Genomic DNA, 25,617 nt, shown 5'->3' with positions numbered 1-25,617 from the left:
TGAGCAGCTTCAAAACAGATGGAAGCAACTCTTTGAACAGGTAGATAATCCTGTGATTCTCTCCTCTGCTCTGGACCCAAGGTTCAGAAGACTGAAATTTCTGTCACCTGAGCAAATTATAACTGTGCAGGCTAAAGTGCAAATTGAAGCACTTGCAGCAAGAAAGGAGATGGAGCAGCAGCAGAAAACAACCACCTCAGCCATAAGAACAGAAGTTAGATCTTCAACATCTTTGCTTGACTCACTCCTTGAGTCTGTAGGCAGCAGTGAGGAAGAGAGCAGAGAGGAGAAAGCTGAGGAGGACCTCAACACTCAAATAAGAAATGAAGTCCTGGCTTACTTTGTTGAGAGGCCCCTAGCCAAGGAAGAAAATCCTTTGCATTTGTGGAGAGATAATAAAGATAAATACCCCACCTTGGCCAAATTAGCTAAATCCTACTTGTGTATCCCAGGCACCTCAACACCACCTGAGCATAACCTGAGCTTCAGGTTACGTAGAGCCAGCCTTAACCCAGCGTATGTGGACATGCTGACATTTTTGCATTCCAATTCTAAATTTTGGAAAAGTGAATAAGAAACATGTTTGTACAAACAACTTTAAGTTAACAAGTTAACAGTTTTCCTGTTCTTCTGCATTATACCTCTGCATCAAACAGTAACATTTGTGGTTTGTTTAATATTTATAATTTTGATATTTCAACAAATTCTGCTGCTTAATATCTTATTGCTGGCAGGTTTATGTCCTAATTTTATAATGTGAATTTAATTGATGTGAATGTGTAACTCAATGCTTGTTTTGTTTTGTTTATTTATATTTTGGATATTTAAAGAAGTTTTACTGTTCAAAAACTGGACAAATTTTTGTGTTTAAAATGTTTAAGGTTTAAAATGTCAAAATTAAAGATAGTTAAACTCAATATGTGTCTTTTGCATTTTTTAAAGTTCTTTCTGCTGTACTGGAAAACCCTCAGTGTAAAGTGGAGACACTGAGGTAAGATCATCTCTCTGAGACTCACAATAACTCACTAAAGCAGCAGTTGTTCAGAGTGTTGTTTTTCATCTGAAATTTTCTTTAACAGTACAACATGCACAACAAATAGATTAGTCATTTGGAGTCCTGGCCCACCCAAATAATCTTTGTTATAATTGTTACCATTATTCATAAACCCAGTTCTCACTCTGTAGGAGCTACTGCTTATAGAAGATGCATTGAGTAACATTGCTCAGTAACATTTCTGTGTGGTGTGTAGCCGTGTATCAGACTATTTCAATAATAGTTACAATTTTCTATGAAACATAAACCACACCATGTTTCCCCCTGAAACTCGTACACTGTAATCAAAGGATAAAAAGATAAAATTTGTTTGTTTGTGTCAGCACTGGAGCACACTGTCAGAGTGGAGATTGGACTCATCTCTCAGCTATGGAGAGCTGAAGAACAGAAGTGCAGTTGGTTGTGGAGTGCATGGGGCAATGCCAAAACAAAGTCAAACTTGAATATAAACACTGAACAAAATGATGGCTGTGTCTGTACACGTCATATTTAATCACAGGAATTAGAGTAGGCCTGCTTTACCTCTTTACAGTGGAAAACTCTAATTTAATGTGTGAATGATCTTTTCATTAAATATATGATGGGGCAATGGTCCATTCTGACTATTAAATATCACCAAACCCAGACAATATTCAGACAGTTATAATGACTTCCTAATAGATTGAAAAGAAATTTCAGATAAGGCAATTTGTGTAATTTCTTAGTTTTTTCACAAACATATTTTGTCTTAATATCATTAGTTAGAGTTCCCCTCACTATTTAACATCATAGAGTAAAAAAACAACTTTGTAAGATGTAAGATCTTTTGAGTGACTGCTGGCTATTGAGTTTCTTTTTAAACCTGTTAAGTTTCTGTTTTACCCTGCCCACCCACTGTTCAATATCTGCCAATAGTGTTTTGGTCATTGTTAATTATACCTTACATAATAAATATGTATTGATGCAGAATGTTTCATTGCGTCTCTCTACAGGTTTTGTTGTTGTGGTATCTCAGATGAAGGCTGTGCTGCTCTGACTTCAGCTCTGAGATCAAACCCCTCACACCTGAGAGAACTGAATCTGTCTGAGAATAATCTAGGAGTCTCAGGAGTGAGGAGACTTTCTGATGTACTGGAGAATCCTCACTGTAAACTAGAAAAACTGAAGTAAGATCATCTGTTTGCATGCTTGCGAATCACATGACCTTCTTCTCAGTAGGACACATTCTCTAATAATGAAAGTTGTCGGAACTCAGAGTCCCATCTGAGTGGACATATCACAGGGTGGAATCTTTAATTGTGCCTATTTCTATTATTTCAATAATCGTACCCAATGAACTCAATAAACTATCAAATACTTAGCTGAAATGAAGGAGATCTCAGTCAGCAGATGAGAAGAAGCAGGTTTCTTTATTCAGCCATGCAGTCAATCACATGCATTTCTGAGGAGAGCAGCTGGTCTCAAAAAAACCCCCAAAATTCCCCTCTTCTTATCCAAATTTAAATATTTCCAGCAATTTCACATTATATTCAATGTATGGCTACTTTAATCCCTCCTTCCTTAATTTACATACTTACTATATTTTCTTATTTGTCCCGATTCCGCCCCTTAATTGAGATCGTCCTCCCCTTGTTGAAGTCAATGTTCCTTTTCTCAATGTTCCCTGTAATTTCAGACTTACTTGGACATTCTACCTAGAAGGGCACGTTTCCTTCATTTGACCGCAACCTTTCGGGTACATGATGTTGATGTGACAATGATGTGCACGTACCTTGACCATCTAACTAAGCTGTGTCATCTTAGTTAGATGCGCTTCTATCTCTAAGATTAGATGTGCTCCTATTTCTTACTTAACCATGCTTCTATTTCTAAGTAAATCTTACCACTATCCCTCTTCATTGCTACTATGCGATGCTGATTATGCCGATAAGATGCTGTTATGGCTAGCGTATGTCTGTCTTCTCTCGTCTGGGTGCCTATTCTGGGCCCTGAAAATCCCCTCACTTTCACACTTCTCAGCACCAAAAAATCCCCACAATTTCAGCACTAGTTCTGCATGATTATTATAAAGGTAATACATTTGCATTAATCAAAAGCTCAAAAGCCTGATTATTATAAAGGCTATATATTTGATATATTTGCATTAATCAAAAGCTAACTATTAATCAGTAGCTAAATATTTTTGATAGATATTTGATAGGTATTTGTTATTTGATAGATAACCACTACTTCTAGGCAGAGTATTGCTATTTTAAATCTAGGCTAATCTATGTAATTTATCTGACAAAGTGAAGCAGAAGTTTTAGGTTCATCATCAATGTCCTAAGGAGAAAGATTTTTCCTGAGGAGATTCTTTTCACAGGACACTTTTGATTTTTCACAGACTTTGATGTGACTGCAATTTGTCTGACATTACCGTGAAATTTTCTAACACATTTTAGCCAGTCACGCAAGCTACACCTGAGACACAAACTAAATGCACTGTGTGAGCTGCAGGGTTTAAAAGCAGCAGTGAAATGGAAGTGGTCTCAAAAAAAGAATTTGGAAACTAAATTCCAACAGTTGGAGTTTAGCAGGAATGTTTTATTGGAAAGTGGAACACACTGCTGTGGTAAAGTAGTCACCAAGTCCAGTGAAAAGAAACTTGCGTTACAGTTTTAAAGGCCTTGAGTGGGCAGACCTTCAAGGTGTGACAATACAAAAGGTGTGCCACTTCCTGTGTTTGAAGCGCTTACCGCGAGTTCTTGCCTGTGTTGGCGTTTTTCATTCAAAGTTTATATCGTCTGTTTCTTTTTCTCTTTCACCTAAATTTCTTACTGTCAGGTTTCATTTGCTAAATCTTTACTTGCATATCGCAGTTAATTGTTATTTTGTTTTTCTATCGGGTGAAGCCCCCCTCCTCCCCCCCGGTTTTTACTCAGCAGTCGGAGGTACGTGATCATTCAGTATGACTAACTTTCAGCTGGTTCAGTGTGTGAGCTGCAGGATGTTCAGCAATTCTTCCTCCATCATTAGTGTTAATTTTACCTGTGATAAGTGTACACTAGTTAGCTCTCTGATATTAGCTTTAGAGGTGCACATCCAGACTCTAGAGAGTGATGGTGAGAGCAGTGTAGTGTCTGTAGGAGGAAGTCTGGATGCCTTAGGTGGAGTTAGTAACCCCCCAACTCCAGCATTAGAGCCCTCACAGCGGGGCGAATGGGTAACAACTCGGCGGCATAGTCGCGCAACACTAAGGCTTGCCCACGGGAGCACCACTCCTCTCCACTTCGCATGACCAACAGGTTTGCTCTCCTCAGTGAAGAACCTGCTGAGAAACCTGAAAGAGCTCTGGTTATAGGAGACTCAATTTTAAGGCATGTGAAATTAGCTAGGCCTTTAGGGGCTCCTGCAGCACAGGTGTATTCCGGGAGCCAGGGTGCCGGACATTGCAGGTAATCTTAGGGTCCTCAGCAAGCACAGGTTCTCCAAGATAGTTTTCCATGTAGGAGCTAATGATATACGCCTTTGTTAGTCTGAGGTTACTAAGAGTAATGTTGTAGAGGTGTGTAAATTAGCGAAGGCGATGTCCGATGCTGTAGTAAGCTCTGGCTCCATCCCAATGCGGCGTGGCAATGTAGCTTACAGCAGGTTATGGTCGCTGAACTGCTGGATGTCCAGGTGGTGCTCCAAAAACAATGTGGGCTTCATAGACAATTGGAGCTCTTTTGAGGGCAAGGCTGGCCTGTTAGGACGGGACGGTGTCCATCCCACTCAGGAGGGTGCTGCTCTCATTTCTTGCAGCATAGCACATAGTCTTAGAGCAGATCTAGTTAATCGGTGACAATCCAGGGCCAGGGCCAGGGAGCAGACAAGCAGGTTAATCCGACCGTCTGCTGGCTGCAAAGAGTCGTCACTCAGGGTTCATAACATTGTGACTGTGTCTGTTCCCCGAACCAAACGAAAATGTTTTAACAATAAGAAAATTTGTTTTAGTAACCTGACTAACATAAAACTAGATGATAGTGAATGCACAGCCAGCACCTTTGATCTGAAGCTAGGACTGTTAAATATAAGATCTCTGTCAACTAAAACACTTATAATTAATGAACTGATTACTGATCAGGAGTTCAGTGTTCTTTGTTTAACAGAAACATGGATTAAACAAAACGAGTACGTAGCATTAAATGAAGCTTGTCCGCCTGGCTATAGCTATATACATCAACCGCGTCTAACAGGCAGGGGAGGAGGTGCCGCAGTTATTCATGATAATAAGCTAAGTGCCACACAAAAACCCAGACATCAGTTCAACACATTCAAAGTTCTTTATACTAACCTAACGTATGCAAGTACTAATAATAAGTTCACAGAGTCAATTCCACTAATTGTTATTTACAGACCCCCAGGGCCATACTCTGAATTCCTCAGTGAATTTGGAGATTTTACTACAAACCTTGTTGTTTCTTTAGACAAAGCATTAATAGTAGGAGACTTCAACATTCATTTTGATAAGCCAGAAGACCCTCTGAGAACAGCAGTTGTGTCCATCTTAGATTCATTAGGTGTTAATCAAAATGTAATAGGACCCACTCATAATGGAGGTCACACTCTGGATCTCATTTTTACATTCGGATTAAATATAGAAAACACAGTCACTCTTCCACAGTCGGAAGCTATCTCAGATCATTATCTAGTTTCATTTAGAATGCGTCTTAGTCACGAGATGCGCAACTTGCCACATTACCGTATGAAGCGTATATTTACGTCTGCTACCGCAGAGAGATTTACCGATCTCCCAGAATTATCACACATGATTGGTTCACCTTCTGACCCCACAGAACTTGACCAGGCGACTGATTACTTGGAGTCGTTATTTCGGAACACCCTAGACACTGTAGCTCCACTTAAAAGGAAAAAAATTAAAGAGAAGAAACTAGCACCCTGGTACAACAACCACACACGAGCTTTAAAACAATCAGCTAGGAAACTAGAGCGTAAATGGTGTCAAACTAAATTAGCAGTATTCCAGATTGCATGGAAGGAAAGCCTTCTGAGATACAAAATTTCTCTTAGTGCTGCTAGATCAGCGTATCTCTCTGCCCTAATCGAAGATAACAAAAACAATCCAAAATTTTTATTTAGCACTGTAGCAAAACTAACTAGGAGGAAAACCACTGTAGAAAAGCGCACACCATCTACATTTAGCAGCAATGATTTCATGAATTTTTTCAATGAAAAAATTGACAATATCAGGCAAAAAATTCAGACTATTAATTTAAAAACATATTATTTGATAGATAATCCTTTAGATAATATACACTATATTGCCAAAAGTATTCGCTCACCCATCCAAATAATCAGAATCAGGTGTTCCAATCACTTCCATGGCCACAGGTGTATAAAATCAAGCACCTAGGCATGCAGACTGTTTTTACAAACATTTGTGAAAGAATGGGTCGCTCTCAGGAGCTCAGTGAATTCCAGCGTGGAACTGTGATAGGATGCCACCTGTGCAACAAATCCAGTCGTGAAATTTCCTCGCTCCTAAATATTCCACAGTCAACTGTCAGCTGTATTATAAGAACGTGGAAGTGTTTGGGAACGACAGCAACTCAGCCACGAAGTGGTAGGCCACGTAAACTGACGGAGCGGGGTCAGCGGATGCTGAGGCGCATAGTGCGAAGAGGTCGCCAACTTTCTGCAGAGTCAATCGCTACAGACCTCCAAACTTCATGTGGCCTTCAGATTAGCTCAAGAACAGTGCGCAGAGAGCTTCATGGAATGGGTTTCCATGGCCGAGCAGCTGCATCCAAGCCATACATCACCAAGTGCAATGCAAAGCGTCGGATGCAGTGGTGTAAAGCACGCCGCCACTGGACTCTAGAGCAGTGGAGACGCGTTCTCTGGAGTGACCAATCGTGCTTCTCCATCTGGCAATCTGATGGACAGGTCTGGGTTTGGCGGTTGCCAGGAGAACGGTACTTGTCTGACTGCATTGTGCCAAGTGTAAAGTTTGGTGGAGGGGGGATTATGGTGTGGGGTTGTTTTTCAGGAGCTGGGCTTGGCCCCTTAGTTCCAGTGAAAGGAACTCTGAATGCTTCAGCATACCAAGACATTTTGGACAATTCCATGCTCTCAACTTTGTGGGAACAGTTTGGAGCTGGCCCCTTCCTCTTCCAACATGACTGTGCACCAGTGCACAAAGCAAGGTCCATAAAGATATGGATGACAGAGTCTGGTGTGGATGAACTTGACTGGCCTGCACAGAGTCCTGACCTCAGCCCGATAGAACACCTTTGGGATGAATTAGAGCCGAGACTGAGAGCCAGGCCTTCTCGTCCAACATCAGTGTGTGACCTCACAAATGTGCTTCTGGAGGAATGGTCAAAAATTCCCATAAACACACTCCTAAACCTTGTGGACAGCCTTCCTAGAAGAGTTGAAGCTGTTATAGCTGCAAAGGGTGGACCGACGTCATATTGAACCCTATGGATTAGGAATGGGGTGTCACTTAAGTTCATATGTGAGTCAAGGCAGGTGAGTGAATACTTTTGGCAATATACTGTAGCTATTTCTGATCAGAGCTTAGAGTGCTTCACTCCATTTCAAGAGCCTGATCTAATTTCACTAATTTTTTCTTCAAAATCTTCTACCTGCATCCTAGATCCTTTACCCACATCTTTCTTTAAACAGATATTACCAGTAGCTACTGAACCCCTTCTAAAAGTAATTAATTCTTCTCTAAGCACTGGCTATGTGCCTAAATCTTTTAAGCTAGCAGTTATCAAACCCTTGATTAAAAAACTGGACCTCGACCCCTGTCAGCTGTCTAACTATAGACCGATATCAAACCTGCCCTTTATCTCCAAGATCCTAGAAAAGGCTGTAGCACAGCAGTTATGTTCAGACCTGCATAGAAATAACATTTATGAAATGTATCAGTCAGGATTTAGGCCTCATCATAGCACAGAGACAGCACTGGTTAAAGTGGTCAATGACCTGTTACTGGCTTCTGATCAGGGTTGTGTCTCCTTACTGGTGTTACTCGAACTTAGTGCAGCTTTTGACACCATTGACCACACTGTTCTACTTGATAGACTAGAACATGTTGTTGGTGTTAAAGGAACAGCCCTCTCCTGGCTCAGGTCTTATTTGACTGACCGTTATCAGTTTGTAGATCTAGATGGTGACTTCTCCATGCACACCAAGGTTATGTTCGGTGTTCCACAAGGTTCTGTCTTAGGCCCACTGCTTCTCTTCCTATATATGTTACCACTTGGTGCAATTATTTGTAAACATGGTATTAGCTTCCACTGTTATGCAGATGACACACAGCTATATGTTTCAGCGAAGTCAGATGAGAGACACCAGCTTATTAAGATAGAAGAATGTGTAAAGGACATTAGACATTGGATGGCCACTAACTTCCTCCTGCTTAATTCAGACAAGACAGAGGTGCTTGTACTAGGACCACAGGCAGTTAGAAGTGAGCTTTCTGATTACAGAGTAATGGTGGATGGTCTTTTGGTTTCATCTTGTCCAGCAGTAAAAGATCTTGGTGTGATTATTGATTCTGGTCTTTCATTCGAAGCTCATGTAGATAATATCACTCGGGTAGCCTTCTTCCATCTTAGGAATATTGCTAAGATAAGAAATATGTTGTCGCTTCATGATGCAGATGCAAAAAGATGCAAAAATTAGTTCATGCTTTTGTTACCTCTAGGTTGGATTATTGTAATGTCTTACTGTCTGGATGTTCCAGTAGGAGCAGAAACAAGCTCCAGTTAGTCCAGAATGCAGCAGCTAGAATCCTAACTAGAACCAGAAGATATGAGCACATCACTCCTGTTTTAACCACACTACATTGGCTCCCAGTCAAATTTCGCATTGATTATAAAATACTGTTACTAATCTATAAAGCAGTAAATGGTCTCGTGCCACAGTACCTGAGCGATCTTTTAGTCTTTTATGATCTGCCACGCCTACTCCGATCAAAGGGTGCTGGTTACTTGGTAGTACCTCAAGTAGCAAAGGCTACAGCAGGGGGCAGAGCTTTCTCTTTCAAAGCCCCAAAGTTATGGAACAGCCTTCCAATTAGTGTTCAGGATTCAGACACAGTCTCAATGTTTAAGTCTAGGCTGAAGACACATTTGTTTAGTCGAGCTTTTAATGTATAGTTTTCTTAGGTAAAGGAGCAGATCTGGAAGGTTCATGGTCATAGAGTATTTGGTATACTGGGATGTGTTGGATGCTGTCATTTTACCACCCTCACAAGTCGTTCAGGTTTGCTGACTGTGAAGTGGTTGGATGCTTTATGTCCCGGGAAGCCTTCATGTCTGTGACCTTTTGGTTCTCCCTTTTAGTTATGAGTCCCTGCCTGCACTTTACACATAATTCTACATTGTCTTTAAGCATCACATGATCAAAAACTTAATATCTTTCTCTTTCTCTCTCTACCTTCTCTGTTGAGCTATACACCCCACTCCTGAGCTCCCAGTGTTTGCCAGTTTCCAGTGCGACCGCTGCCCTACCCCTGGTTGGAGTCTTGCCACTTGATGGTGCCCACTGATGCTGTGGATGGATCTGTGTGGACCAGGAGACTTGGGGACTTTCACACCATCACAGATATGCCATTTCATCTGTCAGCCCATGACAGCAAAGAACTAGTGTTTATAATGACCTTAGAAACTACAATGACCTAATAGTTCCTCATGGGTCATTGATTGCTGTTGTAGAAAGGACATTAATTAGCTACAGTTACATTATTTTCTGTTTAGTGTCACCCAAATGAGGATGGGTTCCCTTCTGAGCCTGGTTCCTCTCAAGGTTTCTTCCTTTCCATCCCAGGGAGTTTTTCCTTGCCACAGTTGCCACAGGCTTGCTCATTAGGGATAAAATAGGATAAAATAGTCTAATTATAGAATTTAATAATTTATTCTTATTTCTAGTTAATTAGTTATTTTTTTTTATTTTTTATTATTATTTTTCATTTTCCCCTTCCCTTTCTCTGTTTTCTTCTTTTGTAAAGCTGCTTTGAGACAATGTTCATTGTAAAAGGCGCTATACAACAACATTTGTAATTCTCTGAGTCAACCCCCAACTGTGAGCTGGTTCACAGTTCCTGATAACCATTTGCCTTGATCCCCATTTGGTGGTGAGAGCTGGGATATGTAAATGATTATTCAAAGAGAAATGTTTGTTACAGTAAACCTAAAGTGACCTCAAATTTGCTCCATGGACAGTAAACTGGTCTACATCTGATTTCAGCGGACCACACGGCAAGAGTTTAGACACTGCTGAAAACAGAGACAGGGCTGAGCAACAGCTTTCCATTGTACTGGACAGGCTCACCTCATTTTGTGCTGACAGAAACGAAGCATTGTGCAGAAAGGATTGCGGTGGTGATGTGTGTGTTTACATCAACCCGGAAGGGTGCAAGAACCCTGTGCTTGTCTCTAGTTACTGATAATCTTTTGTGGGGATTGGGACTGGTAGATGCAGGCCATTTTATTTACTATGAGTATTTAACACTGTTTTCTTTGTCTGAGTGTAAATTCCCCCAGCACTAATGTTAAAGGCACTTTGTGAACTCTATGGGGCCAATAGCGATTTGCAGAATACTCCCCCAATAGACTCTTTATCATTGCCAGAGATTTCAACCATGAAAATCTCAAATCAGTGCTGCCTAAATTCCATCAGCATGTGGACTTTGCAATGAGAGGGATGATCATACTGGAGCTTGTTTACACTAACATCCCTGGCGCGTAACATGCAGAGCCCCACCCCCACGTCGGCTACTCTGACCACATTTCTGTTATGCTAATTTGCAAGAAGTTCATAGACTCCACCTTCAGGACAAGATGCCCAAAAAGCAGCAAGGGCCAAACTATCCTGAGCCATCAGAGAATCCGTCCATAGAATCCACAGCTACTTCTGTGACAATGGTGACACCTGGCAGGGCATCCAGGTGATCATTAACTGCAGATTAACTTCACCTACCTGTAACAGTAAAGCCTCCATTCCAGATGCACAAAGTAACCTCTACACTCGGTTTTAGGTGCAGAACAATGTGGCTGTGAGTAAGACCATCACTTCTCCCTATGACCAGGTGCTCTGTCTAACCACAGCTGATGTCAGGAGAACTTCACTCAGAGGTAACCTATGGAAGTCAGCTGGTCCAGACAACATTGCTGGCAGAGTGCTCAGAAAATGTGCAGAGCAGCTAGCAGATCAACTGACATTTCCTTAAGTAGCACCATGGTTCCAACGAGCCCTAAGACCAGTACCATCGTCCCTGTGCCCAAGAAGTCTGAGTGTCTTGTCTCAATGACGTCCATCCTGTCACACTCACACCCATTGCATTGAAGTGCTTCGAGAAGATCATCATGAAGCATATCAAGACCCTTCTGCCACCTTCACTGGACCCACTGCAGTTTGTGTATCATCAAAAATGCTCCATGGTTGATGCCATTGCCATTACTCTCAATCTGGCCCCCACACACCTAGACAGAAAGGTCACATGTACAAATGCTGTTCATAGAGTTCAGTTCAGCATTCAACACAATCATCTCTCAGCACCTGACTGAGAAGCTGAGCCTGCTGGGCCTGAAGACCTCCCTTTGCAACTGGATCTTGAACTTCCTGACTGGGAGACCTCAGTCAGTCTAGATTGGGAAAAGCATCTACAGTACCACTACACTGAGCACTGGGGCCCTTTAAGGCTGTGTGCTCAGTCCACTGCTGTTCACTCTGCGGACTCATGATTGTTTAGCAATGTACAGCTCAAATCACATCATCATGTTTGCAGCTTTGCTGAACATTTTCTGCAGGTTGTGGAAATCCTTAGGAATATGAACTATTGTTGTGATTTTTGGGCTTTAAATGGAGGTTTTGCGGAAAGGGTGGTTGATATTTCCCTTGAAGCAGTGGTTGAGACAGTATGATGCCCATTAAGTTAGTTTCTTATCTTTCCAGGAAACCCGGTTGGAGTCATAAGAACCTCAAGATAATGGGGTTGGAAGGAAATGATATTACAAAGAGTACAAACTCTTTGATTTGACCTAAAGTCTAACCTGAAGAGCGATGAGACAATCTGATCAAATTATTGCCAGAGCCTGAGTCAACTAAGGCTAAAAGATGATGCACCTTGTTAGCATAACACAGTTGTACAGGTAACAACAGGCTGAAAATACATTGTTCACCTTTAGAGAGTGTGGTCCTAGTTTCTCAGGGCAGGAAATGCGGCAATATCCAGGTCTACCACAGTAGAAACACAATTGGAGCTGTAGTCGGTGCTGGCGCTCTTTTAGAGGGACTCTGGTATTGCCCAGTCGCATGAGTCCAGGGCTTCCTGGTGTATCCTCCTGGCCTGTAGCAAATGCATTTTTGCTCTTGGTAGGCCGCCAATGCTTCTCCCTGTTGGGCGATAATAGCCTGAAGTGGGGAGATTCAAGAGAGGCAAAGTATTCTGTAAGGAACCCTCAGAGGCGGAAGGTGTAGAATCCATTTGTGGAGCTTTATTCAAAAACACACATACAAAAACATCCATAGCTGTAATCCAAAAATGTGGTTGAAAAACAAGCAGCGAGTCAATAAACCAGAAAAGCAGTCAGCGTGGCAAACAGATCCAAAGGAAATGAGCAGAAAACATGGTCAGTAAACAGGAAGAGTTCAAGTAGCAATAGAGTAGTCAACATGGCAAACAAATACAAAATAAACAATCCAAACAGAAAGAGAAAACCGGGGAAACAGAAAAAGCTCATACACAGGAGACAATCCTCACAGGAACCAATGAACAGCTTGGTAAAGTGAACTGTCAATACTTTGCACCAGTGGTGGACCATCAGGGCCAGCAAGGCCTTCTCTGCTGGCCTAATCAGCAGTGATCTGAATCACTGACTTGCATTTTAATATATTTATTATATTTTGCGTTGATTCCAGTAGTGTATATTTATGATAAGAGTATTTATCCAATCATATTTCAGCCAGTGGCTGACATCATGTGTTGCCAGAGTGAAAATCTTCCTTAAGGCCTTCAGACTCATTAGTGCAGGCACCCATAGCTTAAAATAAGTGGCAATGAAATTGTTACCTTAATCAATCAGATTTCAAGTTGGCATCACTGGGGCCATCTAGCAGGCATATGATTATGTCAGCAATTTCCCGTCCTTTGACTGGATAATCGGAGTAGTCAGAGGCAGTGACCCGCCCATATACTTTGTTTCTATATTTGCTGCATCTCATTCCGGATGCTGCGTCCTCTGGACCAACAAACAAAACAAACAAAATCATTTGTTGTAAAGTGTGTCATTGTGTCTTTCTACAGGTTGTATGGTTGTGGTATTCCAGATGAAGGCTGTGATGCTCTGATTTTAGCTCTGAGATCAAACCCCTCATGTCTGAGAGAACTGGATTTGTCCTGGAATAAACTGGGGGACTCAGGAGTGAAGAGTCTCTCTGCTGTAATGGAGAATCCTCACTGTAAACTGGAGACACTGAGGTAAGAAGGTGTCTGAGGTAGAGACACTGAGGTAAGGTGTGTCTGAATTTACTGTCAAATAAAACTAAAACAGTAACTAGTTACACAAAATGCATCTGTGACACAAACTAAATACACCATGTGAGCTGCAGGTTTGAAAAGCAGCAATGAAATGGAATGATCTAAAAAAAAATAATAATTTGGTGAAAGATTTGGTGGTAGATTCTTTAATAAAATCATTAAAAATGAGCAAAAGAAGCTTACAAAGATTGCAAGTCACACCATTCTGTTATTGTTCCTGAAGCTGATTGTTTAATCTAACTGTAAATGTTTGTTCAGTACATCTCCGAGTAGCTGCTATAAACAGAGATGACAAATATTTGCTACAGAAACAACTCAATGAACAAACATTATTAAAACCATGCAGTTCTCCTCAACTGCTTTATTTTACTAAGGCCCTAAAATGGTCTCTTATGTTTTCAGATTTTGTGATAAATAAAGAATTTCTATGAGTAAACACAGAAATACAGTCATATAGTTTCACAGAGCTGAAGATGAGAACACAATCAATAAGTGTGTTTATGAGGAGATTACAGGCCATGCTCAATACTGTATGTTCTGATATATGGGAACACTTCCCAAATGTATTACAGTACATTGGTAAAGCAAAAGTGTGTAGGACTGAAGGGATTGGGATTGCTTGAAGAAAATTCTCACTAAACCTAGGCTCAGATAATACACAATGTCAGTAATGAAATGCATAATATATGCATGTACTGAATGAAATTCACCCATTTCAGCTTTGTTATCAAATTTTGCATTTTAATTTGAACAGTCATATATTGTATTATCGTTCACCCCAAAGCTGTGAAAAAAATCATTGAAAACTATGTTGTTCATTTGCACATATACTTTTGACAGAAAAACAAATATATATATATATATATAAATAATATAATATACATATAATATATATAATATGTGTCCCACTTCAGGTCCTTAGACATGGTGGTGCCCAGGAACCTGAATTACTCCACTGTTCTTGCAGTGCTGTTCATGATGGTGAGTGGGGGGAGTGCAGGAGTGTTCCTCCTGAAGTCCACTATTATCTCCACTGTTTTGAGCATCTTGAGCTCCAGGTTGTTGAGACTACGCCAGACAGACAGCTATTCAACCTCTTGCCTATAAGCAGACTTATCACCATCCTGTAGTGTTGTCCGCAAACTTCAGGAGCATGACAGGTGGATCAGTAGAGGTGCAGTCATTTGTGCATAGGGCAGTGAAGAGAGGACCCTGGGGGGTCATTTGATATGGTCTTCCCAGTTTCATTAGCTGTTGCCTATCTGTCAGAAAGCTGGTGATCCACTGACAGATAGAGCTAGAAACAGAGAGCTGGGTCAGTGTGGTCCGGAGGAGTGTTGGGATGATAGTGTTGAAGGCTGAACTGAAGTCCACAAACAGGAGCCTCACATAAGTCCCTGGTTTATCCAGATGCTGTAGGATGAAGTGCAGTCCCATGTTGACTGCAGCATCCACAGACCTGTTTGCTCGGTAAGCAAACTGCAGGGGAGCCAGTAAGGGTCCAGTGATGTTCTACAGATAAGCCAACACCAGTCTTTCAAATGACTTTATGACCACAAACATTAAAGCAACAGGTCTGTAGTCATTAAATCCTGTTATCTTGGGTTTCTTTGAGACGGGGATGATGTTGGAATGTTTGAATCAGGCAGGGACTTCACACAGCTCCAGTGATCTATTGAAGATCTGTGAAAAGATGAAGGCCAGCTGATCAGCAAAGGTTCTCAGACAGGCTGGTGTGACACCATCTGGGCCTGCTTTCCTTCTCTTCTGCTTCAGAAAGTTTATGGTTACTTTTCTCAAAAAAGATATTCTTGATGCCGTATGCAGCAAACTGCAATCTCCGGAGGACGCAGCATCCAAAATGAGACGCAGTGAATATAGAAACACTGTATATGGGCGGGTCACTGCCTCTGACTACTCCAATTATCCAATCAAAGGACGGGAAAATGCTGACGTAATCATATGCCTGCTAGATGGCCCCAGTGATGCCAACTCGAAATCTGATTGGTTATGGTAACAATTCCATTGCCACTTATTTTAAGCTATGGGTGCCTGCACTATTAATTCTGAAGGTCTTAAGTCAGATTTTCACTCTGGGAACACATGATGTCAGCCACTGGCTGAAATATGATTGGATAAATACTCTTATCATAAATATACACTACTGGAAGCAGTGCAACTGAGAGAAAAGCTATGACATGTAGATAATAGACTATTGGGAATAATTTAATACACATTCATGTAAAAATATTTTAAATATATTAAAATGCAAGTCAGTGATTCAGATCACTGCTGTTTAGGCCAGCAGAGAAGGCCTTGCTGACCCTGACGGTCCACCACTGCTAAATTCTGATAAGATAGAGATATTACTTATTGGTCCAAAAACCAGTACACAGAAGCTCTCACAATTCAGCTTGCATATAGAAGGATGTACTATTACTACTAGCTCAACAGTGAAACACCTGGGCATAATATTAGACAGCAACTTTGAAAATCTTCTTTTGATACTCCTTTGAAAATCATATTTCCAATATTACAAAAACAGCCTTCTTCCATCTTAGAAATATTGCCAAGCTTAGGAACATTTTATCTGTATCTGATGCAGAAAAGTTAGTTCATGCATTCATGACCTCCAAACTGGACTACTGTAATGCATTGCTAGTTGGTTGTCCTGCATCTTCAATAAACAAGCTACAGTTAGTCCAGAACGCAGCCGCCAGAGTTCTTACCAGATCAAGAAAATATGATCATATAACCCCAATATTATCATCCCTGCACTGGCTACCTGTTAAACTTAGAATTGACTATAAATTAGCACTACTTACATTCAAGGCTCTAATTGGTTTAGCTCCCACGTATCTAGCCAGGCTTCTAACACGTTACAATCCACCATGCTCCTTAAGATCTCAAAACTCTGGACTTCTGGTAGTTCCCAGAATATCAAAGTCCACAAAAGGGGGTAGAGCATTTTCGTATTTAGCTCCTAAGCTTTGGAATAGCCTTCCTGACAGTGTTTGGGGCTCAGACACAGTCTCCCAGTTTAAACGTAGACTAAAGACTTATCTCTTTAGCCTGGCATACATCTAACACATCCAATAACCTTGTACTCCAGTACATCTGATTAAATGCAGATTATCATCTAGTGCTGCTAATATTATGAACAGCAGCTACACTAATTCTGTTCCACTTGTTTCCCTTCTTCTACCCATCCCAAGGCATACAGAGACTGTGCCGGCTCCAGTGGCAGTTAAAAACCTTTGACAAAGAACTCCTACTCTTTCTGGGTAAGTTTCCTGTCTGTATGTTCCACTGTATTCTGACTGGGGGAGAGAAGGGTATTTTTTTATTGCTTTGTTTCTCTTTACAGTGTTTTGACAGTTTCTGGGTATTCTGGACAAATAGCCAAGCCATCCTGTCCAAGAATGAATGGGGTTCTAGAGAGGTTTTGGTGAAGGTGGCCTATCTTGAGTTGCAAGGTGTTAATGGTGAAGCTGGACAGAGAAGACAGATGGATTGATAGAGGAGTGAAGGTACATCTATACATCTGTACATCTATGTACAGGTTGAAACTTCTTCTCTTAATAGAGGTGGAGGTCCTAGGCACAACCTGTCTCCTATTTTTCATGCTACTCTTTCAACCATCCTCAAGAAGGTCAAGACATCTTCACAGGTCCACCAGAAAAGCCACACCCAAAACCCCCATTCACTCTTACATTCTCTGATCATTACCCCAATTCTTCAATACACCCTCTCAGTACTTTCCTTTCTTTGGGGTCATTACATCATAACAACACACCATTACTCCTAATGTGTCTCTCCACTCTCACCTTTTCCTGCTTCCTTAACAAGGCTGTTCAGGGAGGGAAAGATCCTTAAACCTGGAGGATATAAATTTGTGGAATCCTGCTTCCCTTAGACTGAAGAAGCTGCTCAGATGAGTTTTAACAAAATACTCCAGTTGACATGATGCCTCTTCCAGATAACCACACCTGCATGACTGAGAATCTTCACAGACACTTCCACCTATTTAGTGGGTCCCCCTCACAATCCAGGTTACATGACTTTATCTCACAAGCTACACTTAATTCCTGGTTGTTATAGATGTTGTAAGACTTGTTCAGTAGCTTTTTAGAAATTTCCCAACATTTTTCCATTGGCATGACAAAATAATTGGATGCTTTAATACTGCTCTGTTGCTGCTGTACTGTACGCATGGAGCTATGAGCTTCTGCAGCACCATATTTAAAGTGCTTGAAAACAAAACACCGATTGTTAACTTACAAAGAGAGTGTGATAGGTCAGGAGGTAAAAAAAAACAAAAAAACTTGTGATTGTCACTTGTGATTTGGTTTATTACCTGTGGACTCTGGGACTGATGATTTCTGCCTGTTAACAGATCAGTATTGCAGAAGATTATGTTTAATTAATTGTGGCAGGTAAAAATCATGATCTCTTTTAAAATATTATTAATTGTACAGCTGTCATTGGCAGAAAAGGTTTATTCAGACTCAGGAGCGGGGGTATTGTTGTCAGACTCTTCTGATATTTAAAGAAGAGCAGTTATTTTTTATGAAAAATTGTATGAGTGAATTCATGCTTGAAAAATCTGTAGATAAAGTATCCCTTTAAAATTTGCCTCAGGTATCAAGAAGGCTAATTTTAAACTTAATAAGAAACTGGAAAGAGCCGTTCAAAATATGGAATGTGGTAAAGTATTTGGAACTGATGGGTTACTGGTTTTCTTTTAAAAGTCTTTTACTTTGCTAGAGGTATTTAATGAATCCTTAGCCAGGGGACAGCTGACATTAGCTGCTGTTGGGCAGTTCTCATAAATTGCTTTCAACAGTTTTTGGCAACAGATTAAGTGAAGAACAAATCCTCAATCCTGAGCAGATATATTTTGTCTTTTTGATAATATTTCTTTTATGGCTTGGAGTCATGTGCACCAAATGAAAAATATGGATGTGAGTTGGGTCTGATCTAAATAACATTTTACAACATTAGCTATAAGTAGATCTATTTCGTTTCTCCACAGGTTGTATAATTGTGATGTCTCAGATGAAGGCTGTGCTGCTCTGACTTCAGCTCTGAGATCAAACCCCTCACACCTGAGAGAACTGGATCTGTCCTGTAATATTCTTGGAGACTCAGGAGTGAGGAGTCTCTCTGCTCTACTGGAGAATCCTCACTGTAAACTGGAGACACTGAGGTAAGATCATCTCTCTGAGAGTCACATGACCTGCTCCACAGTAAGACACATTCTCTAATAATGAGACTGAAGCAGAAGTTTTAGCTTCATGATCAATGTCCTGAGGAGGAAGATTGTTTCTTTTCACTGCACACTGATGATTTTTCACAGACTCTGATGTGACTGCAATGTGAAATTACTGCAAAATTTACTAAAATATTATAACTAATCAGAAAAACTGCATCTGGGACATAAAATGCATCCACTGTGTGAGCTGGAGGGTTTGAAAGAAGCAATTGAAATTATCTTAAAAAATAGAATTTGGAAACTAAAATAAGAATAAAGGACTGAATAGGTCAACGATAAAGCAAATTAGGTTTGTAAATAAAAAACATCAAACAGTGAGGGGAAAAGGAGATCACAATAATTGCAAGCTATGGGGCCAATATTTAGTTTTTTTATTGTCCTTAAAGCTGAAAAAGTGTTTATTCTGTCAGTGAATGTTTGTTCAGTTCATCAACGTCCAGCTGCTATGAACAGGGTTGCCAGATGTGTTACAAAAGCAGCTCACTGAACAAACAGTTTTAAAACCATGCAGTTTTCCTCAGTAGTTCTTTCACTAAGATACATTAAATGGTCTCATTTGATTACAGATTTTGTGATGAATAAAGAGTATCTATAAGTAAGATTTAAGATAAAAATTTCTTAATGTAGAATGTCTCTCTCTACAGGTTGTATGAGTGTGGTATCTCAGATGAAGGCTGTGCTGCTATGACTTCAGCCCTGACATCAAACCCCTCACACCTGAGAGAACTCGAACTATCCAGGAATAAACTAGGAGACTCAGGAGTGAAGAGTCTCTCTGCTCTACTGGAGAATCCTCACTGTAAACTGGAGAAACTGGGGTAAGATCAAAATATAAAAACATTATTGATAAATCATGATCTAATCTTTATCAAAGTCATAGCAGATAAACACATTTTATTTTCTTCATATATATATATATATATATATGCAAACAAAATTTTCATCCTTTTTTATTTTACGCACTGTAATATATATATATTAAAAAATAAAAAGGTATAAAAAAGGTATTTAAGGAATCAAGTAATCGGTTGAAATAGACATTTGAATTTTTAAACAATAATACTATTGTGCAATCGATGACAGAAACGACAGTTAAAACAATGCACTTTTATTTCTGAAAAACATACGTCTGTAAACCTCCAATACTTTTATTGGCTACCAGATCTAAGCCAATATATTGCAACTTACACATGTAGTGCATTTAATTGCCAACTGTTCTGACATTGCAAAAACAATAAACAATACAGTAATGTCAAACTACTGTGAAACATGTGTCATATATAATTATGAAATACAACTGAGGAAGTAAAGGCTATTTGGCCTTAGTTTTGCTAGGTTTTTCTGAGACTTGCCCTACACATAGATGCAATATTCCCAGCAGCTGAGAATAAACTTTCTGAGGGTTTGGATATGGCTGGGATATTCAGAAATGACTTTGCCAGCTTTGCCAAGGTTGGATATCGTGATGCATTTGCTTTCCACCCTGACAGTGGATTATCTATCTTGGAAAGAAAATGTTCTCCAAAGTACTGTAAGACTCTCTCTGTACCACCTGGCTCTGCTCATCCTCATCCTCTTCATCACTAGAGTTGGACTGATGATGATCCCAGAATACTGTGTAATGATCCATCCTTGGTATGTGTTGATGGGTCCTCTTCCATTAGGCTGGTGGTGGCTTCCTTCTCTTTTGCATTGGACTGACTTGCTTCCTTTTTTAAGGTCAGTGCCATGGTCTGAATTGTGCTCTGAACTTTAAACATTTTACTTTTATTTTAGTTTTCTGAACCTGGGATCCAATGCAGCAGCTAGCAGGATAGTGTTTGGATCTTCAGGTGAAAATACAAACAGGTCCTTGCACCTTTTTGTGATCTGTTGGACCACATCTGTCTGTAATGTCTTTAGTGTAGCAGTTTCAAATGATAAACTGTTTACTGACTTCCTGAGGTTTTGCACCAGCTGTGGAAGAGCAGAGAGTGTAACATATTTTTCTCCACTCAGAAATGCTGTGGCTCCTTCAAATGGCTCAAGTATCCGAGTCAGCTCTAGGTCCAGGTAGTGGTGTTTTCTCCTTGGATTGACTTCAGGATCAGAAAGAGCTGCAGTCACAGGCCATCTTTGTGCATTGAGCCTGGACAGAATATGATAAGGTGCTGTTCCATTGAGTACTCACATCTAGTATCAGCATTAGTTGTGGCACTCCCATTTGTTGCTGTTTTTGTTTATGTTTGGCAAAAGCCAGTTCACTCTTCTTAAAGTGTTCAATGAGACATCTGGCAGCACCCACACAACTATTGATTGTTTTGTTGTTTTAAGTGTGGTCGGCACAATCAAATTCAGGGTGTGCCCTGCACATCTCACAGAAGCCCACCCATGATTCTCTTTCAAAATTTTTGTTGCAGCCACTACATTGGCCCAATTGTCATGGACAACTGCCTTTACCTTTTCAAAGGGAATGTGAAATTTGGCAGTAGCCGGCTAAAACCACTTGGCAATGTTTACAGCTGTGTGCCTCTCTTCCAGAGGCATTGTTGTAAGGGTGAGGGACTTAATTCCCCAATCATCCCCCAAAAAGTTGCATGTCAACCCAATATAAGCTTCTGTGGCACACAAATGTCTGCTGTAAGGGCAACACTGTCAGTCTCCCTGAGAGCATTTTTCAGTTCCTCTTGGATTTTGTCGTATTTTTTCTCCATCATACTTGTAAAGTAGGTTCTTGATGGAATGTTGTACTTTGAATTGAAAGCAGAAATCATATTGCGGAATCCAATGTCCTCCACCCTGGACAGTGGGTGCATATCTGTAATGAGCATGTTCAAAATGCTGTCCAACACTGCAGCTTCTTCAACTGTGCATGAAGGCACTGTCCGAACATAGTTGTCTATATGCCACTGTGATTTACTGAAAAAAGAAAATAATTAACATAATGCATAAAATGTCATGCTGCAATCTAGTCCTTCTCACTTTAAAGTAATGTATCTGGCTTTATGTAGTAGATGTCATGGTTCTCGACCGGAAAAAGGTGGTTTGTCCCCTCCAGGTTGGAGGGGTGTTCCTTCCTCAAGTGGAGGAGTTTAAGTATCTCGGGGTTTTGTTTACAAGTGCGGGAAGGATGGAGCGTGAGATTGACAAGATGATTGGTGCAGCGGCAGCAGCAATGCGGTCTATGTACTGGTCTGTTGTGGTGAAGAAGGAGCTGAGCCGAAAGGCAAAGCTCTCAATTTACCAGTCAATCTACGTTCCTACTCTTACTTATGGTCATGAGCTCTGGGTCATGACCGAAAGGACAAGATCCTGGATACAGGCGGCCGAAATGAGTTTTCTTCGTAAGGTGGCGGGGCGTTCCCTTAGAGATAGGGTAAGGAGCTCTGTCACCCGGGAGGAGCTCGGAGTAGAGCCGCTGCTCCTCTACATCGAAAGGGGCCAGTTGAGGTGGCTTGGGCATCTGTTTTGGATGCCTCCTGGACGTCTTCCAGGGGAGGTGTTCCGGGCATGCCCAACCGGGAAGAGACCCCGGGGAAGACCCAGGACACACTGGAGGGACTATGTCTCTCGGCTGACCTGGGAATGCCTTGGAATTCCCCCGGAAGAGCTGGAGGAAGTGGCTAGGGAGAAGGAAGTCTGGGCATCCCTGCTTAGACTGCTGCCACCGCGACCCAGCTACGGATAAGCGGGAGACAATGAATGAATGAATGAATGTCTTCATGTACAGTACTTGCAATTCACTAGGCCTTCTTTGATGTAGGAGTAAAGCTTTGAGTGTGTGTGTGTGTGTGTGTGTGTGTGTGTGTGGTCCGTGTGTGCGTTAAGGTGTTAACGTATTTGGTGCTTTGCTTACTTGTTTCCACAACTTAACATTAGACCTGACTCGCAACATTACACTACAACAAATACATACATTCTAAATAGTGCTGCTGTGTTTATCTTAATTAGCAATAATGCTAACATCAACATTGAAGTTACCAGAGAATATCAAGTAGAAGACAAACAATTACGTTACCTTGTGTCGGCTCCGCTGTGTGAGCTGGTCTTGTCCACAAGTGGATGCTTTCTGTTCAGATGCTGAAGCATAGATGAAGTTCTGTTGTGGTACGCCAATTCTACTTTACAATACACACATTGTACTGTGTTTTCTTCTTTTTTAAGTTGAATGATCCCAAACTTTGGATATTTTCTGCCTTTTTGGGACTGTTCTGCTCTCCAACATAGCACCAACTATGGCTTTTGTGGCTTAAGTTTTTGTGATCCATGCAGAACAATGATCTCAGGGCGGAGCAGTTTCAACAACGCAAGTGATAGTAATTAAACAAATCCTCGAGGCAAAGAATTTGTTTCAAGTATTTTTTGTAATCGAATTCCTTGATTTCCTCAAGTATTTGCTGCAGCTCTAGTAACTACCCATGCAACAATAGATAGTAATAATGTGAAATGACACAGGAAGTATTTAACACACTTACTACGATTTATTTTATACTTCGTACAAAAGTCTTTTTTGGTAATGACAGGTTCCAGATGCCTCCTGTATGGAGAAACTAGTTTGCATGCATTGCTCAGTTGTGATTTTGGCCAATTCTTCCACACAAACAGTCTTCAAGTCTTGAAGGTTCTGGGAAGACAAAGATTTAGTTCTTTCCATAGATTTTCAATTGGATTCAAATCAGGTGATTGGCTGGGCCATTATAGCAGCTTTAATTTCTCTGAAACCAGTTCAGAGTTTTCTTGGCTTTGTGTTTGGGATCATTGTCTTGCTGAAATGTCCACCCTCGTTTCATCTTCATTATCCTGGTAGATGGCAGCAGATTAAATAATATAATTATAGAAAACACACAAATAAATAATTCAATACTAAATACTAAAGAATAAATAACTACTCCCAGAAGAATTGGTTGAATGCTTTGGTTTACGCAAAAGATTTTTTTCTTTATATTTATGTAAAATGTTTGAGAGCCTGTGCCTCAGTAGTGATCAAACTCTAGAAACATCCCTGTCTACAACCAGTGAAGAGTGTGTCATTGTGTCTCTCTACAGGTTGTGGTGTTGTGGTGTCTCAGATGAAGGCTGTGCTGCTCTGACTTCAGCTCTGAGATCAAACCCCTCACACCTGAGAGAACTGAATCTGTCTGATAATAAAATAGGACACTCAGGAGTGAAGAGTCTCTCTGATCTTAAGGATGATGAACATTACAAACTACAGACACTGGAGTGAGTAATGACCATTTTGTAGAAATTCAACCTTATTATCTTTAGTATGTACATTTCTCGTTGCAATAAATATCAGACCACCAGTTTAGGAAATAAAATCAGTATTTCACTATATACTTTTTAATTTGAATTTTTCTAACAATTGTCTTTAATGGTGTTTTGTGTTCAGTAAAGTGTGTTGATTTAAAATTCATGTGAAGACAGAAAACAGGGATTCAGACAGAGTCTACAAAATGTCCCAAATGAGTGCATGAGAGTGATTGTAAATGAACATTGTGTCTTCTGTCATTCCTGTAAAATTCACCTCAGCTTCTTCTTAAAGTCTGCACTTTAATATAAATGTAGAACAAGAGCTAAATGACACAGTAGTGTTCGTTATTTAAAAAAGCTCCTGTGATTGGATAAGAGCAGTGATGTGATGGGTAAATATCTGCTCATTATCCTGTTAGAACTTGTGGAAGTTCTCATTTGTTCTAGCTAAATGTTAGAACACAGATGTTAGTAAGAATGAAGAAATGTTGAATGATTAATTATAAACAGGAGATGATGATGTTTCTCTTGGAGCAGAGATGATTACATGATGTTGATCATGAAGTACCACAGTCCACTTTGTACTGGTTAATTCACATCTTTTTTCCTTTATATTCAGGCTGTAATGAATATCTGTGTGAGATGAAGACTCCAGTGTTCCTGCATGTTGGGGAATAGAGAAGATGTTTATAAACACATCACTCATTTAGTTATAACATATTCATTCTGTCTGATGTGAGAAGTGTGTGTTCATTGTCCACAGTGAATCAGACTGTACACAATTCTACACTTAGTGTATAACAACCTCTGATCCCTGGATAAAATTCTCTGGAGCTCAATCCTATAAAAATCCTGAGGGATTATTTGGAACACCAGGTGAAAAACCACATGAACTCAAACTGAACCCAGTCAGTGGAAGAGAGAAATAAAATGGACAAGAAGCGTTTCAGGACATTGGTGGAATTTTCACCTGTTAGGATTGGAGTTCATTTGAGGAGTGTGTCCGAGGAGTTTATCTGAGTTTATCTGATGAAACCTATAGGAGACTTGCTATGTCACATTTATCACTTTGTCCTTTGGGTAATTAATGTCCCAGAACTGTCATAGTAAATTCAGCACTCTTGGAAAATTGCTAATCAAATCAGATTAATGGCTCATAACAAACTGTAGTATAATGTAGTTTCAGTAGTTTGTGAATTTACTGTGTTTGGGTGATTTATTGTTTGTTTATCATTATTATTTATTTATATTATTTACACTTTTTACATGCATGCATAGTTATAGGTATTTTACAGGATACATAACTAAACTTATATTTTATTTAGGTATTTAAAATATCTTGCATAAATGCATCAAATACATTTTAAAGAAATAAAATACAAAAATATATATTTTTTGTTTGGTAAAATTAATATTCTAACAAATTATAGTAAAATCATTTTGTTCTCCAAAATATATAAACTATGTAAATGTAATATTTCATTATAAAATTCTGAAATAAATGTATGACAAACACAATATATTGTTAGAGAAGTTATTTCT

The 25,617-nt window shown here is 40.1% G+C and overlaps 1 protein-coding gene and 1 pseudogene across 5 annotated transcripts in view; one reads left to right on the top strand and one right to left on the bottom strand.

Annotated features, from left to right (window-relative positions):
- Positions 1 to 24,049, top strand: part of LOC131370169 (NACHT, LRR and PYD domains-containing protein 3-like) — a 34,261-nt pseudogene extending 10,212 nt beyond the window's left edge.
- The window catches only part of LOC131370162 (NACHT, LRR and PYD domains-containing protein 12-like), a 404,348-nt gene that overhangs the window by 286,078 nt on the left and 92,653 nt on the right, over positions 1 to 25,617 (bottom strand). The gene's annotated exons all lie outside the window — the stretch shown is intronic.

This window comes from Hemibagrus wyckioides, linkage group LG19, assembly GCF_019097595.1.
Source record: "Hemibagrus wyckioides isolate EC202008001 linkage group LG19, SWU_Hwy_1.0, whole genome shotgun sequence".
Taxonomy (NCBI): Eukaryota; Metazoa; Chordata; class Actinopteri; order Siluriformes; family Bagridae; genus Hemibagrus; species Hemibagrus wyckioides.
Note: the sequence above shows the minus strand (reverse complement) of the source record. Positions and strands in the feature narration are given on the sequence as shown.